Source organism: Natrix helvetica (assembly GCF_964273705.1).
Source record: "Natrix helvetica genome assembly, chromosome: 1".
Taxonomy (NCBI): domain Eukaryota; kingdom Metazoa; phylum Chordata; class Lepidosauria; order Squamata; family Natricidae; genus Natrix; species Natrix helvetica.
This window is the reverse complement of record NC_138548.1, coordinates 216,973,364-216,991,846: the sequence shown is the minus strand read 5'-3', so window position 1 is coordinate 216,991,846 and position 18,483 is coordinate 216,973,364. Positions and strand designations below refer to the sequence as shown.

At 44.9% G+C, this 18,483-nt stretch overlaps 1 long non-coding RNA gene across 1 annotated transcript; it reads left to right on the top strand.

Moving 5' to 3' along the window:
• The first annotated feature begins 419 nt into the window (after nucleotides 1-419).
• LOC309384322 lies at nucleotides 420-17,578 on the top strand. Its single transcript, XR_014174035.1, has 3 exons — nucleotides 420-696; nucleotides 14,429-17,284; nucleotides 17,443-17,578. It is a non-coding gene; the product is annotated as an uncharacterized lncRNA (long non-coding RNA).
• The last annotated feature ends 905 nt before the right edge of the window (nucleotides 17,579-18,483 follow it).

Here is an 18,483-nt window from a genome sequence, read left to right as displayed (position 1 = left end):
AACAATAATAATATGGAACTGCTTCCATCCTGCGACGATATCTGTAACACCGTCAAAGATCCAGATTTGCCTGTTCCAGGTCCTTGGTAAGGACTCGGGTAGACAAATGTGCCAAACCCAATCTGAACATCTGGCTGACTGTGATGCTTAATAATAATTCTCAATAATATTGGGATTGGTTTTGTCTAAAATTCTAAATAGATCATAAATGTGCTTCTGCTTATTTCAAAGAAAGCACTTTGTACTCATATTGTGAATTGGCAGTTGTATATGTTTACTTTTGGTAATACATTCATTAATACTGATGTATATAATTCGGGCTTCTTCAACATATTTGAGGTTTTTTTCCAAATCAACAAACTATTTAATTGGCAGAATATTTACAGTAAGTAAATATTTACTGGAGCTGGAGGAGGAGCTTCCTGGAGCAATGGCGGTCTGCCTGAGAGCTCCTTAGACCCGCGAGCTCTTTTAAGGGAGCAGGGGTGCTGCCGGCCCCCCTTTTACACCATGGGGGCCAGGTGTCCAATAAACAGTCACCCTGGGTTTTTCTATGACCCAAGGGGGGTCTCCCAGGGTGGTGTGAAGATCTGGAAATAGCTCGGAGAGCGGACTGGGGAGCTGCCGAGGAGAGACGCCGCCCAGGAATGCCGTTTGAGTTGGAGGAGTTGAATTTGCCGTTCTGGGAGCGGAGAGGTACGGGGGAGCTCGGGAGAATGGCAAAAGGCGGAGAAACGGCATCCGGAGCGTGCGGGGGGGTGTTATTGTCGCTTTGGAGGCTTGTGGCTTGGAGCGAGCCGAAAAGCCGAACGCCAAATCCCCCTGGCCTACAGCAGACTGGAGAGATGTGGGAGATGCTGGAGGTCGAGTTGGGAGGACTGGAGGTTGATTGGATTGGACAGGACTGGAGCAGGAAGGACTGGAGGCCGGTTGGGGCTTGAAATGGCTGGAGTGCTTAGAACATGGATGCAGGCCTAGGCAAGACTTGAATGCCGAAGGCCGGTAGGAGAAGGGCAGCGTTTCAGGAGGCCGCCTGGAGGCCGGGGGGGGGGGAGGCTTGCTGGAACTGGCAGGCTTGTTGGGAACTGGCAGGAGGTTTAACATCAGACTTGGCAGGAGAGCTTCTTCCCCTGCCAGCCACCTCCTTGACTGTTCCGTTTATTCCCCCCCCCCTGCTGACTTTTGGACTAACAGCTGCCCCTGCTTTTCATCCGTGCGCGCCTGGAGGTTTTTACCGCCCTATTTTCATCTGACTGACCATCTGCCCCTCCCCATTATCAAGCAAAAATCCATCTACCCCTCGCCATCCACCACTGACCACCTACTAGCCCCCACTTAGTGACCGGCACTTGACCATCTTATTATCATCATTACCCCCCCCTCATCTTGGACTGGATGACTTTTTATACTGATACCCGGCTGTTACAATTTTACTGGACTATGGCATACGATCATACCATCTGCAGCACAGAGCCTAGGCCCTAATGAACTTTTAACAGCATATGTATTCCAGGCTAGACCTTATCCTACTGCGGGAATACCCCCTCTCGCAGGTGTGGCCCTCCGCCCTTTCTAGGGCCCACCTTGATGACGGATTTCTTAATCCCGAGAGGTGGAGGAAGCGGAGACTTAGGGGGTTTTTAGTGAAATGTTTTTTAAATTCTTTTAGGGGTTTAGGGGTTGGGGGGGGTGGGCCAGATCAGGAGCGATGACGGAGCCAGGTCACCAGGCGGGGTCTTGAGCAGAAGGAGCAGAGAGGAGGAGGGGGGAGAGGATATCATTCCCATACAGGGCTTCGTGATTCCAACAGTCGTAGGGAGGGGCAGATACGAGGACAGACTAACAACCCGTAGTCGGTTGGGAGACCGTGGGTGCTGGTTACACCCGGTCGCTTGTACCAACCCCCGCGTTCTAGGTGGTCAGGATCTGCAGGCCCAGGGCCTGAGGCTGTTGTTATGCAATGCGAGGTCCGTTGTCAATAAGGCCCCCCTCATTCACGATCTGATTTTGGAGGGGGAGCCGGACCTCGCGGGAATAACGGAAACCTGGTTGGGCCACGAGGGAGGGTTACCCCTCGTGGAAATGTGCCCACCAGGTTACCAAGCATTTCACCAGCCCCGGGCCCGGGGAAGGGGCGGTGGGGTAGCAGTGATTATCCGGGAGGATTTAGAGCCGAGGGAGTCCACTGTGCTACAGACGTCCGGATGTGAATCCCTGGTTGTGAAATGGGGCCCTAGGAGGCAGATGGGCTTGCTGATAGTATACCTGGCTCCCCGCCATACATCAGCGACCCTGCCTGAGCTCCTCGAGCTGATCTCATCGGTGGCGGTTGAGACCCCCAAACTTTTAGTGATGGGGGATTTTAACCTGCCGTCGGTGGGAGAAGCATCAGAGGGGGCTCGGGAGTTCATGGCTTCCATGATAGCCATGGACCTGACTCAAATGATTCAGGGCCCGACACACGAGGGAGGTCACACCTTGGACCTTGTTTTTGTCTCTCGCCAGTGGTTGAGTGATCTGGGAGGAGTGAATTTAACCATCACTCCTCTGTCATGGTCAGATCACTCACTCCTCCGTCTTGACTTCCCTGGTGCTACTCCTCGCTGCGGGGAGGCGGAACCGGAGAACACTAGATAGTTCCGCCCCAGGCGCTTGATGGAACCAGACAGGTTCCAGACGGAGCTTGGGCCACCTCCTGCAGCCCTGACCCGCCCTCGGGTAGAGGACCTGGTGGCCGCGTGGAATAATGCGACTACCGGGGCCTTGAACCGGGTGGCACCTTTGCGGCCTCTCCGGCGGCAACGATCCACCCTGGCCCCTTGGTTTACCGAGGAGCTAAGGGTGATGAAGCGCCGCAAGAGATGCCTAGAGAGTCGTTGGAGATCCTCCCGAACCGAACTTGACCGAGCACAGGTACGAGCCCATTTAAGGACGTACCTAGTGGCATTGAGAACGGCCAAACGTCAATATTGTGCCGCTCTCATTGCATCCGCAGAGAACCGCCCTGCCGCCCTGTTTCGGGTGTCCCGCTCTCTTCTGTTTCAGAGGCCACGGGAGGCCCCTTTACAGGGCAGGGCAGAGGAGTTTGGGAAATACCTGCAGGATAAAGTCGCTCAAATCCGGAAGGATTGGGTCCCCTTCAGTGGCCCAGTCGAGACGCCAGTGGCGAGTCTTGAGAAACCTTTTTGGGAGGAGTTTGACTTGGTTGTCATCGAGGATTTGGACAGATTGCGTGGGCGACTGCGACCTACCACATGTTTGTTGGACCCGTGTCCCTCCTGGCTTGTACTGGCATCCTGGGAGGTTACACGCGACTGGCTCCTGGACCTAGTGAACGCTTCGTTGGGTGAGGGGTCTCTCCCGGCCGCCTTGAAAGAGGCGGTGGTGAGACCCTTGCTCAAGAAGCCTTCCCTGGACCCTATGGAGCTGGTCAATTATCATCCTGTCTCCAACCTTCCCTTTTTGGCGAAGGTTGTGGAGAGTGTGGTGGCTTCTCAGTTTCCACAACATCTGGAGGAGAATGATTATCTAGACCCGCGCCAGTCCGGCTTTCGCCCTGGGAACAGCACTGAGACGGCCTTGGTCGCGTTGGTAGATGATCTCTGGAGGGCCAGAGATAGGGGCTGTTCCTCTATCCTGGTCCTATTAGACCTCTCGGCGGCTTTTGATACCATCGACCATGGTATCCTGTTGCACCGACTGGAGGGGTTGGGGATCCGGGGCACCGTCTTGCGGTGGTTCGGCTCCTACCTCTCCGGCAGGACGCAACGTGTGTTGGCAGGAGAGCAGAGGTCGACCCTAAGCCCCCTCATCTGTGGGGTGCCACAGGGGTCGGTCCTCTCGCCACTCCTGTTCAACACATACATGAAGCCGCTGGGTGAGATCATCCGTGGTTTTGGGGTGGGATACCACCTGTACGCTGATGATACTCAGCTGTACATTTCCACCCCGAACCACCCCAACGAGGCCGTCGAAGTGATGTCCCGGTGTGTGGAAGCCGTACGGGTCTGGATGGATGACAACCGACTCAGGCTCAACCCTTCCAAGACGGAGTGGCTGTGGGTTCCGGCTCCCCGGTTCAACCAGATAATTCCATCTCTGGCCATTGGGGGCATTCAACTCGCCCCCGTGGAGCGGGCGCGCAATTTGGGCGTCCTCCTGGATGCCAAGCTGTCCATGGATGAACATGTGACAGCCGTGGCCAGGGGGGCGTTCCATCAGGTTCGCCTGGTGCGCCAATTGCGCCCCCTATTGGACCGGGACGCTCTACGCACAGTCACCCATGCGCTGGTGACGTCTCGCCTGGACTACTGTAACGCTCTCTACATGGGGCTTCCCTTGAAATGCACTCGGAGACTACAGTTGGTCCAGAATGCGGCCGCGCGGGTGATTATGGGGAGCACCAGGTACTCCCATGTGACACCACACCTGCGCGAGCTGCACTGGCTTCCTGTGGTCTATCGAGTGCGTTTCAAGGTTTTGATTACGATCTTTAAAGCGCTCCATGGCTCAGGACCTAGTTACCTGCGGGACCGTATTCTGCCCCATACATCCCTACGACCTATTCGCTCGCACAGAGAGGGACTTCTCCAGGTGCCGTCCACTAGACAATGCCATGGGGCGGCGCCTAGGAGCAGAGCCTTCTCTGTGGCGGGCCCAGCCCTGTGGAATGACCTCCCCCCGGATATTAGGACCACTACAGACCTCCGCTCCTTCCGTGTTAAGCTCAAGACCCACCTTTTTCAAATATCTGGCCTGGCCCAACCATAACTTCGTTACGCTCCTGAGGGGTTTTTAATTCAGCAATTTTATTTAGGGGATTTTAAACTGTGTTTTAACTGTGTTTTTAGCTGTGTTTATTGTCTTTCACTTGCAGGTCTACTCTCCTCCATGCACAAATGTAATTGTCCTTGTTTTTTCGTATGTATGTGTGTCCTATGTGTATTTTATCCTTGTGATTGTACGCCGCCCGAGTCCTTCGGGAGAGGGTTGCGGCTAATCAAATAAAATTTGATTTGATTTGATTTGAAGTGGTCAGCATGTAGACCTTAAGTCCCTTTTTGTGGTCCTCATTATCTAACAAAAATTTCTAAAAATGACAACAGTTCCCCACCATTCTGAATGAGGAACAAAACTGTTAAGGTGTGCCATAGGCATGTCATAAGGTAGTTAAAAGCACCTTCCTAAGTTCTTTTCCCCCAAAGAGTCCTAAACAGAAGTGTGATACAGTTTTATACAGTTTGCAACCCTAAGGGTCCATTCCCAAAACATTTAGCATGGATTTTACCCATGACAGTTGGGTACTGAAAGTTGTGCACTATTCCCAGAGAGAAGTAAAAACTTAACTGTATCATGAACTATTTTCTTTCCATCCCCCCTAATATGTCCAGTATGAAAGCTATGGGTTATTATTACACAACTGTATTAGTGGTCTGCAATATTGGGATAATACTACTAACCTACATTAAGAATGTAGAGATACTTTGTAGCAGTCATTTTTTTAAATCGTAATTTTGATATTCTATCATGTAAGTCTAAGAGACAATATTCAGGATAAGTTCAGTCCAGAGCACAAGAGATGGCTTGGCTCTTTTTACAGAACATTTTTTTACACACATGGATTGCTGGAATCTGATTTCCAATTGCAGTCCACCATTTACTTACCTAATTTTGTTAGAAAATCTGGGTTTCCAGATCCATGCTATTGGCACTCCATCCTCAATTGTATAGATGTATATAGAGATTGACAAAGTACCAATAGGACAGTTGAGTGAAGCCTCTGACATCTACAGAGTTTGTCTATAACAATGCCCAGCATGTGTTTAGTCAAATGGCACTCTTTGTGGCAAATTATGATTTCCAACCCAATGTTTCCCATTACTACAACTAGTGTTCTCTATTCTGGCCAGAAACAAGCTGCTGCAGGAATCACAAACCACCAAGTCCAGCTCCAAAATGCTAAGAAGTCTGCGAAGTTTCATTGATTAGCATTAGCAGTCTAGGGCTTCCCTGGTAATGGGACACTTGGTGTGGATGTTGACAGCGCATAGGGCAATTCCATGGCCTTTGGGAAAAGTAGACCATTGCTTCCTAGACTTGTTTCCTACAGAGGCTGTGATCAACATTGTGTACAGGATCAAGCTGAGATTTCATTCCTCTTGAAGCTACCTTGAGCCCATGCTGTCATGACATACCACTTCTGCCACCTGTGTTAATTCAAGTATGAGTTGATAAACATTCCAGACCTTCCATCATTGGAACTGCCTAAAGTGGGTACTTCATAGATTGGAAGGACTATTATAATGGTGTGTGAGAATGACTGTGGAAGACAGGAGAGCCTTCTCTGTGGGAGCGCCTTCCCTTTGGAATGAGCTGCCCCCGGAGCTTCGCATAATTCCCGACCTCCGGTCCTTACGGCGCGCCCTAAAAAGTTGGGTTTTCCAGCAAGCCGGCCTGGCCTGAATAAAATAAAATATTAATTTTAATTGTTATTTTTAATTTAATTTCTAAATCTTCTTGTAAATCTTTTGGTTTTTTTTGGATAGTCTATTTAATCTCTCTTTTAACTTCAGTAATAAGTGTTTTTATGTTGTACGCCGCCCTGAGTCCTTTGGGAGAAGGCCAGCATATAAGTCCAATAAACCTAAACCTAAACTGGAGAAACAGCTGTAGACTGGACAACTTGCATGTAAAAGATGTCTCAGCTCACCAAAGGAGGGATGGCATGGGAAATGTTTCAAGAAGGGGCCCTCCCCAGAGAGTGAAAAGAGAGGAGATAATAAATGCTTTCAGTCTTGCAAGATTCTATTAATGTTAACCCTGATTGCATTAGTAATCCTGGTTGGACTTCTTATTTGGACTACCTTGTAGGGCTAATAATCACAGACCGGAGAAGTCCTTGTGTGAAGACATGGAACAAGTCTATGCCCTGTGACTGATGCAACTCTCATTGGTGCTCTCTCTTGAAGCCCAGGCAGAGGTGGGTTGCTCCCGTTTCAGCGCAGATCGGTCAAACCAGTAGTAGCTCCGTGTTGGGAGCGCGCCTGAACCGGTAGTAAAAAAATTGGCAACCCACCTCTGAGCCCAAATCCTTGGTCAGGAAAGAAGGGGCCCCTGGCTGTGGTGGGATCCTGCTGGTTTAACAACCGGTTCGGTGCTTGCGTGTTTTGCTGCGTGCGCATGCACAGTTTTGACAAAATTTACCTTCCAGGTTACTTCTTGGGGAGTAAAAAAATTGAGGTGCAACAGTCCACTCTGCTGTGCTAAATCAGCTGAGTGAATATAGGTAAATGAAGCACAAGGGTTGGCAGGTGGGCCAACCTGATCGTCATAGTGAACTGGTTGGCTCTCAGCTGATCGTCAGAGCTACTGGTTTGACAGAAGCAGTCCGAACCGGCTGAATTCTACCCTGGATCAGGAGGGGGAAGAGTGTCAAGCCTGACTTGGTTTCTGTGGAATCTGATGCTGAGGAGCCTGCTTTAGACATACTGCATGAATGATAGCCTTGAGAACCAGAAAGTAATCAAGCACCTGTAGCAGATTCTGCCGGAAATCTTTCAGAGCAGGTGGGCAGGCAGTCAGATGACAAGGGAACTAATCCCAGGCAACATGGTGCACTGTGCACCTCCAAGAACAAAAGAGTGGCACAGCTGTTAAGTGAATTTTGCCCCGCTTTAATACCTTTCTTGCCCCGGTTGTGGTTGTGAATCTGGCTTCCCTGTTGGCTTGTCAGAAGATCACAGGACACTGCAAATATATGTGCCAGTTGCCAAGCATCTGGATTATGATCACATGACCATTGGGGTGCTGGAATGGTGGTAAGTATGAAAAACAGTCATAAGTTACTTTTTTTCGGTGTCATAACTTTGAACAGTCACTAAACCAGGACTTTTTTTATTACACATATTTTGCTCATGTAGATGAATTTGAATTTCCACTTTGAATGGTTAGTAAATGAACTGTTGTAAGTCAATGACTACCTATATATTCAGAGCAGGGATGGGTTCTGATAGGCACTACTGCCAGTTCACTTGTGTGTGTGCTTCACGCATGCATGCTTGATGCATACTGCGCGCGCATGCGCAGTGGCAGAACTGAAAAACGATGGCGGCACCCAAGGAACTGGTTCATGGGCATGGCAGGCCTGGATCGCTGCCAGTTCTAGCGACCCAGACTGCCAAACCACTACGGGTTCAGCCAAACCGGTAGAAACCCCACCACTGATTCATAGGCTCTGCTACCCTGACCAGTGAATAACTTATCCCATGAACTCCCGTGAATGCCTTGACTGTTTTGACCATGCTACTGCCTCTCTTGTGGACTTGGACTTGCTGTAGGCCGTCTTGTTTGTGCCGGTGTTTGGGACTTCACTACCCGTGCACCAGTGACGTGTGGTGAGGTTAATGGCTGGTGAGGCTGGTGACGTCATCAGGAAGGCGGGGAATGGGACCACGTGTGCTGGAGGCACACATTTCTGCCTCCGCTCTCTGCAGCTCCCGGGCGCGCACGGACGGAGGTAGCCACAGCGACACCGAGGCGATCCGGGCGGACAAAAGAGCGAGCGAGGCAGCCTGATCCTCGGTCGCTCGCCCGCCGGACTGCCTCGGCGCCATTCTGCCTACCTCCGTCCGGGCGCGCCCGGGAGCTGCGGAGGGCGGAGGCAGAAATGTCGGCGTTTCCGGATGACGAAGGCACAAAAGCGACTGTCGACTGTCGCTTCCGTGCCTTCGGCATCCGGGAGCGCTGACAACATTTCTGCCTCCGCCCTCCGCAGCTCCCGGGCGCGCCCGGACGGATGTATAATATTATAATATTATATATATATATATATATATATATATATATATATATATATATATATATATATATATATATATATATATATATAGTATATAATATTATATACTATTATTTCATGAAGAGAGGTGAGGCTCTGCCTCCCTTGCCTCCCCTGACCGCACGTCCCTGCCGTGCACACAATTGTACAATTGCCTGCAGATTTTTGCTTTCAAATGAAATAAATTGTTGCAGCCTAATCTTAGTTTCCACGTTTGGTCAGGAACAGAACATTAACCAAAGGGAGCATTTCTAGTATGACTAGATATCAATAAACATAGTAGTTCCTTTAAGAGCATAGAAAAGAAAATGTAGCTTTTCTTCCCGTTGTAATGACAACCTGTTCTATTCAACATAAATGATGCCATAGAACTGATTTATCTGTGTCACTTCTTAATCAAGTTTCCAATTTTTCTCTGCTACAAACTATCTTTAAAGATACGGAATTTCCAAATTTCAATTTCTACACGGAAATCATCAGAAAAGATTTACTTGTGTCAGCACACCATTTTGTGGGTTTAAACTTTAAAAAGCTCTTACTTAAAGACACCACAGTAGTTGTGTGATAACTGCAATTGCACAACGTTGACATAGATATTTGGTATCTAGAAACTAAAAATTAAAAAATTATTTTTAAGGGTTTAGGCAACCCAAATATCGGTCACTGTGTGCAATCTTCTCTGCTATTGATTACATCATCCTGATTTATTTATTTTATTTTTAAAAAGAAGACTTGATGTCTTTTTGTCCAAATGTGATAAAAGGTGCTATTTTTGTACGAGGTCTGAAGCATTTTTCCCCTATTTTCTGCCATTTCTTCCAAATTTAAAGTGTGCTCAAATGTAATAGGGATCCTTGAGATATATGCAGTACCAGTGAGCTCCCTCTCCGATACCACAATGCTGACATGTGAGTGGATGGATCTGAAACCCGTCTGTTAAGGCTGCCATCTGGATACTACCAATTCAGTAGCCAAAAGTATATTTTATGCCTGGTTCAGATACAGTATGTGCTTCCTTTTGTTGTTATTAGCACATTATGAGATTCACTCCTGGGTCTGAAAACTAATCTTTCAGGCTTGTACTTGCTCAAAAAGTACCTGAGAAGGATGGTGATAGATTTAATAAGGAGAGAAGAAAGGAGGAAGGACTTCCCCTCCTGCTTATGTTTGGCTGTAACTGATGAGAATCTGCAGAGCAATCTGATCCCTATTTGCTTAGAAAAACCACGCCTCATCAAATACGATTTATTCCTGGGCAGCTGCAGCACTGTTCAACTATCACCTGAATAACCTGTTTATAGTGTTCACTTTAACTGCACCTTGGATTTCATGCACCGTTGGATGTCATGACTGAGCCGCAGAGCAGAAGAGGTCTGCATTTGCAACCTTCTGCATTCAGATCCGCTGGCTGTCGTTTTCTTTCCTCCTGCACTGCAAGTATAATTTCTTGCTCCACAGATGTGGTTTGCCTGACAACAGCCGGTTCCTGCTGGCTGCACAGAACCAGCAAGGAAACAGCCTTCTTCTGGGGGAGAAGGTGATTGGCTAGTTGCCTCCTGTTGCTGGACAGCTTGTCTGCCTCCCACCTGACATCTAGCGGATAATTATCAGAATTTTAGGGCTGGTGCTGGGAGGAATGCATTGTGGCTAAGAAAATCTTCCTTCCTTCTATGCATCTTGAATGTAACAGACAAGTCCAAGGCGGTCTGTTATCTTGGCAGATCAAGCAATTGTCTCCCCGCAGCACATCTATTCATCTTCCTTCCTTCCTTCCCTCCTTCCTTCTGCCTTCTAAATCCAGTTCATGTAAAATGAAACTCTTAAAATAACATCCAGGGCAATATATAATGTGGTGTAGGAAGTTAGCACCCACCCATCTCCTAGAAAAATGAAATATGGTAGGAAATATTAAAAGGGCAGAATATTTCCCCTAAAAGGGAGGAAGACCCTCCCCCCCCCACTTTTGTCAATGGGCCATTAAGGCCTGAGCCAGAGAAACATGTTTTTAGGCAGGAAACAAACTCACTCTTAATAGCTTCCCCCATCTTTGTCAATGGGCCATTAAGGCTTGAGCCAGTCTACTCTACATAACAAAGATCTACCTCCTTCAGGAAGAACCATAATAGGAATCCCAAAGCCCTTTCATTACATCATCACCCAGCAAAAGTCAACCAAGCTTGGGACTCAGGGCATCCTACAGAGTTGCTCCTGCATGGCCCCATGGGAATCTGACAACCAATCAGAATACGAGCTCAAATTCAAAAGCCCAGATAGGGCATAAAACCCAGGAACTCTCAGCGTCTCTTCCTTTTTTTTCCCAGGACCTCAAGCCATGTGGTCCTGTTCACCATTAAACCATCTTTCCAATCATCCACCATGTTTCCTGTGTCTTTCTCCCCATTTGGAACTGAACCCAGAAGGTCATTTCTTCCAGCAATGTTGCATAAACTCAAATAGTTGCCTCCAATCATTTTTTCAATCACTGTACTGAAGATTGGCTGGGAAAGCATGGTCTTAACCATTGGCCTAAATTTTCATAAGGAAAGGACATTCTAACATGGGGGGGGGGAGTTATTCCAGAGGCAGAGTCACAATCAAAAACGGCTCAAGTTCTTCTGTTATGTGTGAATGTAATCTGGGAGTGGTAAGAAGGTAAGATATGCAAAATATATTGAAGCACAGTATATCATACTTCCGGTTTGCTTACAGTGATCGAACAGGATGCTAAGTCTTAATTGCATTCAGTGATCATATAATAATTTCTAAACTTTTGTTTCTGTTTCTGGCTGTTGCATAGGCACCTTTTTGTTACCTGGAATATCAGACTTCAGCATTCACTTTTTAATAAAAGAGATATTAGCATTTTAAGCATGGGCTCCTTTTGAAATTCAGAAAACCATGTTTTGCTTTTAGCCCATTTTTTTTCTTTCACATGAAAGAACTAATCTCTTAAGAAATTGAACAACAGGGAGCTTATTCTGGAAGTCCTTGAATACACTTGGAAGAATTAAGAAATATACAAACTTGACTGCGAAAGAGGGGGCTGCAACCCATAAATTTGCCATTTGGAGAATGTTATCCAGGATCAATCTATTGTTTAATTCTCATAGATAATTAATGTCCCTCATTGTTTGATTTGTTGCTTTCTGAAAGTGGTGGGATTAAAACAAAAATTACTACCAGTTCTGTGGGCGTGGCTTTGTGGGTATGGTGTGGCTTTGTGGGCGTGGCTTTGTGGGCATGGCAGGGGAAGGATACTGCAAAATCCCCATTCCCTCCCCACCCCATTAACCTGCTTTCCAGCTCTGTTCTCCTGTTCAGGGCAACAAAAGAAGATCGGCTGGGACGCAGTGGTGGGTTCCGGATTCATTCCAACTGGTACGGTTGGAACGGCCCCGGCATCACCCACATGGACACGCGTGGTATGTGTGCACATGCGCATGATGTGCGCACATGTGCGTGGTGCATGCATGCATTGTAGCTGCAAATGACACTTCCGCAAGATTCAGCAATGCTCCAGCTGCTCGGTGGAGCGTCGCGCAGGTGCTGTACGTGCCATGCGTGTACGCAGACCAGAGCACCGTATCGGAATGGTACCCGGTGCTCTGGGCAGGCTCTGGTACGCCTGTACCGGGGCGTACCGCCTGTAACCCACCACTGGCTGGGAGGCAGTGGGGGCAGGGCCAGCCAATTTGCCGGTTCTCCAAACTACTCAAAATTTCCGCTACCGATTCTCCAGAACCTGTCAGAACTGGCTGAATACCACCTCTGTTTCTGATGCATGTTACCAAATGTATGTCTCATTTTTTTCTCCATCTGTCCTATATAAAGACTTCACCGCCTCTTAATAAATGCTTCTTGCTTTGCAATCAACACAATATCCCTATTAGACAGATCAAGTATTAACCAAATTCTGCACCTTAACAACAGATATATATATATATAAGATAGTAGCTCCACAAAAGGATTTAGAATTGCATCCACAAATCTTGAAGATCCTCTAAAATTTAATATCCCCGTGTTTAGGAATGTTGTCCTTTTGGGTTAGAAAGTATTATACCCACTATTCCGGTTCAATTTTAAAGGGAATAATGAAATGAAACCAATTTCTTTCTTTCTTTCTTTCTTTCTTTCTTTCTTTCTTTCTTTCTTTCTTTCTTTCTTTCTTTCTTTCTTTCTTTCTTTCTTTCTTTTCAGATTGGACTTCAGATCTTTGCTAGAACATCAAAGGTTTCTTCTTAAACAGTGCGATGGAACTCCCAAAATCATGAATGCTACTGGAAATAATGCTAGAAATATTTTCTCAAATAATATAATATATAATATCTTCATGTATTCTAATCTGAGGTTAAAAACATCAGCACAGTCTGGGGAATGGTGTTTGCACTGTCATTTCAATTTATCACAGTTTTCTCAAACGTTCGTTTTAAAGGAGCCAAGTAGAGCTGTAGAGGAGCCAATCAGTTTATCACCAAAATACTTGGCTTACTGTAAGATTTTTATAGTATACTTTCAAGAAGCCCTGGGAAATTTAATAATTAGAAAAATGCAATTCTCTTTTCTTAGCCCTGTTAGCTAACCCTACTCCCAAAGTCATGAATGTTACTGGAAATAATGCTAGAAATATTTTCTCAAATAATATCTTCATGCCAATCAGAATTTATCCCCAAAATACTTTGCTTACTATAAGATTTTTATAATATACTTTCAAGAAGTCCTGGGAAATTTGATAATTAGAAAAATACAATTCTCTTTTCTTGGCCCTGTTAGCTATAAGAAAATCTAGGGGGTGTTTGCAAATAACAAGATTAAAATTGTTTATCAAGTTGACAAGGCAGAAAAGACCCCTGACTGATATCCATTTGGAAGCTGTTTGATTTGTCATGGGACCAGGTCCATAACAAGATTGGAAGTATTACTTTTCCTTTCTTTCATGGACTTTATTTTTTTTTGGGGGGGAGGGGATCTATAAATTGTATTTTTAATAGAACTGACGAAATTTATAAGCGCAATGTATCTTGTTAAAGAGCTGAATCCTGACAAATTTCAGATAAATAATTACAGTAATATTGCTTAGCTCTCTGGTTTTTTTTTTTTTAATTTTACAAAAGGAAAGGTCCAAAGCCAAGTTTGTTTGCAAAAGTGAGATGCCAGTTAAAAGCACATGTTGCCTTTTCTGTGAAGATACATGCTGACCAATTTCAGGCAGAGATTCAGACGTTTTGGGGCGAGTTGTAGGGTAATAAAAATAATTCCATAAATGTACCTTTGATTTGATATGCCATTTCTAACAAACAAATAAGCAATCTTGCATGGTAAAAATTGGTTTCCCCATAGCCATTTTGTGGTTGGGTAAGTCCCTGAACTCAATAAGGAACACCGGTATCTGCTTTAACACTGGTCAAATTATGTATTTGCATAATTAAGATAATTATAGCAGCTTGCTCCCATTTTTGGAAATGGAATATGATGATCTGGGTGTCTATGTCTTAACTCTATAAAGAGGCTAGAGGGAAGAGAAATGAAATTACCTATGCAACCTAAAGTCTAATAAGACCTAATAACACTAACAACTGTTTACTGTTTATCCAGAACCTAAGACAAAATACAGAAGGATGAAAGAAACAATGCAATCTACAAAATCAACTGCAACCATTGCAAGCAATTCTATGTGGGACAAACATCACATCAATTAAAAACCAGGATCCACGAACACCGGCTGGCAGTCAAGAGCCACAATCCCAAATCCTTAATCTCTACCCACACTGGCACCAAACAACTCAATTGGAGCATCACAAAAATCATCAGCCACACTACTATCTACCACTATCTACTCGTGAATTCATTGAAGCCTGGCATTCCATAATCAATTCCATCAACAGACACATTGACCTACAACCAGTCTACAAACATCTCATAATCCAAATCAACTGCACAGCCAACCAGAGATAGCACCAACCCTCAAGCAATCTTCAACCAACCAACCTTCAACCCACCCCACCCCCATCAGCAAGACTCACTGATGACTCAAGACTCACTGATGACTCCCAGCTGACCATCACAAGACTTTCACTTCACTCCCCCATACCTGAAGCCCTTATAAACAGAAGAATGCGGACATTGGCATCCCCTAAATTTTGCTGAAGATGTTACCTAGCCTGGTAACGAAACATTTTGAAACCAACCCACAAGGTCGGAGAAGGAACCTTTATCCTCATCCTACACCTGAGCTACAGATATTTACCACTATTACCAGTGTTATGGTTTTAGAGGACGGGATATGCTAGAATTCAAAAGACAAAACATTTAGAGAAAATACCTGGAAACAAAAACAATGATTGGATGGAAAAATTAGTTGCAAATATAAGAGTTAGGAAGCTACACAACACAGAAGCAACTTCTCCATCAAGCTCTGCTGCAGTCCTCCTCAGGTGACTCAATCTCATAAAGTGCACTCAAGCAAATTTGAGTAAACCAGCCACTTCAATGTTCTTCAAAAGCTGTGATTGGAGAACTCTTGTGAGTTAACTTGTGAGATGCTAAGGTGAACCTGTCAGTGCCATAATTTTCCTCATCTTGCTATTTCCCATACACAGAAGATTTTGGCAGATTTTTTTTTCCTTTTCTGTGAATGCTAATGTGCCAAATTATAAAGTTTTGAGGTGGCCCAGATTAGTCATTTTGGAGAGGATCGCAAAGGAACACTGATAGATCTTGGATTCCAGGATTTAATGAAGTGTAATGCACATCCTTATAGATAATAAAAACATCCCAATAAAAACATCAGAGCCAATGTTAGTTTCTAACTTTTAACACATGAATGTGTTGCAAGAGCTAAAAGATACAAGCTGTTTTTGTATGTGTGTTTTTAACCACTGTATTAGACTTCATTAATTTGTTTAAACAATATCTTACATTCTTTGCTGTATGGTCTATAACATTTTTTTAAATCTGCAGTATTAAGATAGATGGACGTAGAGAGCAAATGACAATCATAATTCTCTTGGTTTAAATGTGAAACTTAGCCACATGAAAAGGGGCTGGCTCCTGATTTTTATACTGAAACGAGTGTGTAACATCACACTCATTTGTATGGCCTATGATTTGCCTGCCTGATCTTTGTTACTCTTTGGAGCACAGCTGTTCTCGGGTAACACAAGGAAACAACATGATATTGGCTTGGTAATTCTTCAGTCTGGGTTCTTTGCATTAAAACCAGGTTGTTCATAGGTAAAGGTAAAGGTTCCCCTCGCACATATGTGCTAGTCGTTCCCGACTCTAAGGGGCGGTGTTCATCTTTGTTTCAAAGCTGAAGAGCCAGAGCTGTGCGAAGACATCTCCATGGTCATGTGGCTGCGTGACTAAACGTCGAAGGCGCACAGAACGCTGTTACCTTCCCACCAAAGGTGGTTCCTATTTTTCTACTTGCATTTTTACATGCTTTCAAACTGCTAAGGTTGACAGAAGCTGGGACAAGTAACTGGAGCTCACTCTGTTATGGGGTGCTAGGGACTTGAACCATCAAACTGCTCAAATTTCTGATGGACAAGCTCAGTGAGCCACCCTTAGGTTGTTCATAGATGCCATCTACTGGAAGATTACTAAAAATTTGCTTTGCCTCCAGTGTGTCAAACCTTGTCATCTGGCTTGCTATTGTGAAACAAACAGAAAAAAGATAGAGAAGAAAAAGTCTTCCAAAGAGCAACATCAAGCAATACTTAGTATGTACCAAGTGGTGTTGTGGGTTAAAACAATTTTTAATGGGAAAATTTTCAAATACTATAGTATTTTTCTCCCTGTGGCAGAGCTGAGGAAGAAGAGTTGTTGAATTTAGAGAGCAACAAACAGTTGTGTTCATACTTTCTCGAACACTGATAACTTCTGGCTAAGAAGGCAGGTGTCCGTCCAGTTTTGGGTGATATCAACATTATAAATATCTATTTGAAACTGCCCTGTGTTTTCTCATCACTATTTTCTTTTAGTTTCTATTTTTAAGCATGCTCAGAAGGAATTTATGCAGTGCTGCAAAATGTCTTTACTGGTTGAGTTTTGAACCATCTATCTGGAATTAGTCCAAGAAAAGAAGAATAGTCACCACAAATCCTCCTGTCTTACTTAACAATATAAATGAATTAGATTGGATCTGCAAAAATGATATTTTTTAAAATAAATATACTGGTAACCTTTGTTCAGTGGTGAGTAAACATTTTCAAAGGACTTTGGGTAAGGAAAAGAATATTATTAAGTAATAACCACAGTTTCTGTTTGTGTAGAAACTCTGATCTACTCTACAGGCAAACTACTACCTTAGTGCAAGATTAGATTCCTGGACATCACCTTGCTAAGGATGTCACGCTTTTTGTGATGAAGGATACATACTATTTTGAGAGGAAGGATGCAGGAAGAAGCATCTTAATCTCACTGAGAGGAAGGCAAAAGAGGAAATGTGTAAGTTTTTAAAAAGCCTGGTATTCTTTGGCCAGGCCATTTAATGAGATTCAAGCAGACATCTTTGTTGGGATAGATTAATCGGAGGCAAAGTAGGACAGGCGTTTGGCTCATTTTACGGAACTGGCTGACATTTCTCTATGTTTTTGATGTTTCAGAATGCTAGGAATGAAAACATCCCTCTAGATTCTGGTGCGTCCTTTTGATTACCAGATAAGGAGCAAAAAAAAATATTTGTATCTCTACAAGGAGCATGATCTGCAGAAGTCACCAAGAGAAGCTTTTTGGAATAGGAGATACAGTAAGTCTGCTAATCTGATTCAATACAATACAATAAATAGTAGAGTTGGAAGGGACCTTGGAGGTCTTCTAGTCCAACCCCCTGCCTAGGCAGTAAACCCTATACCGTTTCAGACAGATGGCTATCCAACATCTTCTTAAAGACTTCCAGTGTTGGGGCATTCACAACTTCTGGAGGCAAGCTGTTCCACTGATTAATTGTTCTGACTGTCAGGAAGTTTCTCCTCAGTTCTAAGTTGCTTCTCTCCTTGATTAGTTTCCACCCATTGCTTCTTGTTCTACCCTCAGGTGCCTTGGAGAATAGTTTGACTCCCTCTTCTTTGTGGCAACCCCTGAGATATTGGAACACTGCTATCATGTCTCCTTAAGTGATTCCTTAAGTTAATCAAGAAACATTTTAAAGCACACATATTGGAGAGCTGAAAAACTGACTAGACTTGGCCTGGGGGATGCCCATTTGCCTCTTGCCTAGTATTGCTGGTTAGTTTGAGCAGCTTTCATTTGAAATACAGGTAGTCCTCGACTTGTTTGGTGAACTGTTCACATTTACAATGGCACTGAAAAAAGTGACTTACGACAGTTTTTCACACTTACAACTGTTGCAGCATCCCCGTGGTCAGGTTATCAAAATTCAGTTGCTTGGCAACTGGTTCATATTCACCATGGTCGCAGTGTCCCCAAGGTCATGTGATCCTCTTTTGTGACCTTCTCAATGGGGAAGCCATTGATCCCAGATTCACTTCACAACCCATATTATTAACTTGACAACTGCAGCGACTCACTTAACAATTGTGGCAAGAAAGGTCGTAAAATGGGGCAAAATTCACTTAAGAACTGTTCTTGCTTAGCAGCAGAAATCAGGGGCTCAATTGTGGTCATAAATCAAGGACTACCTGTCT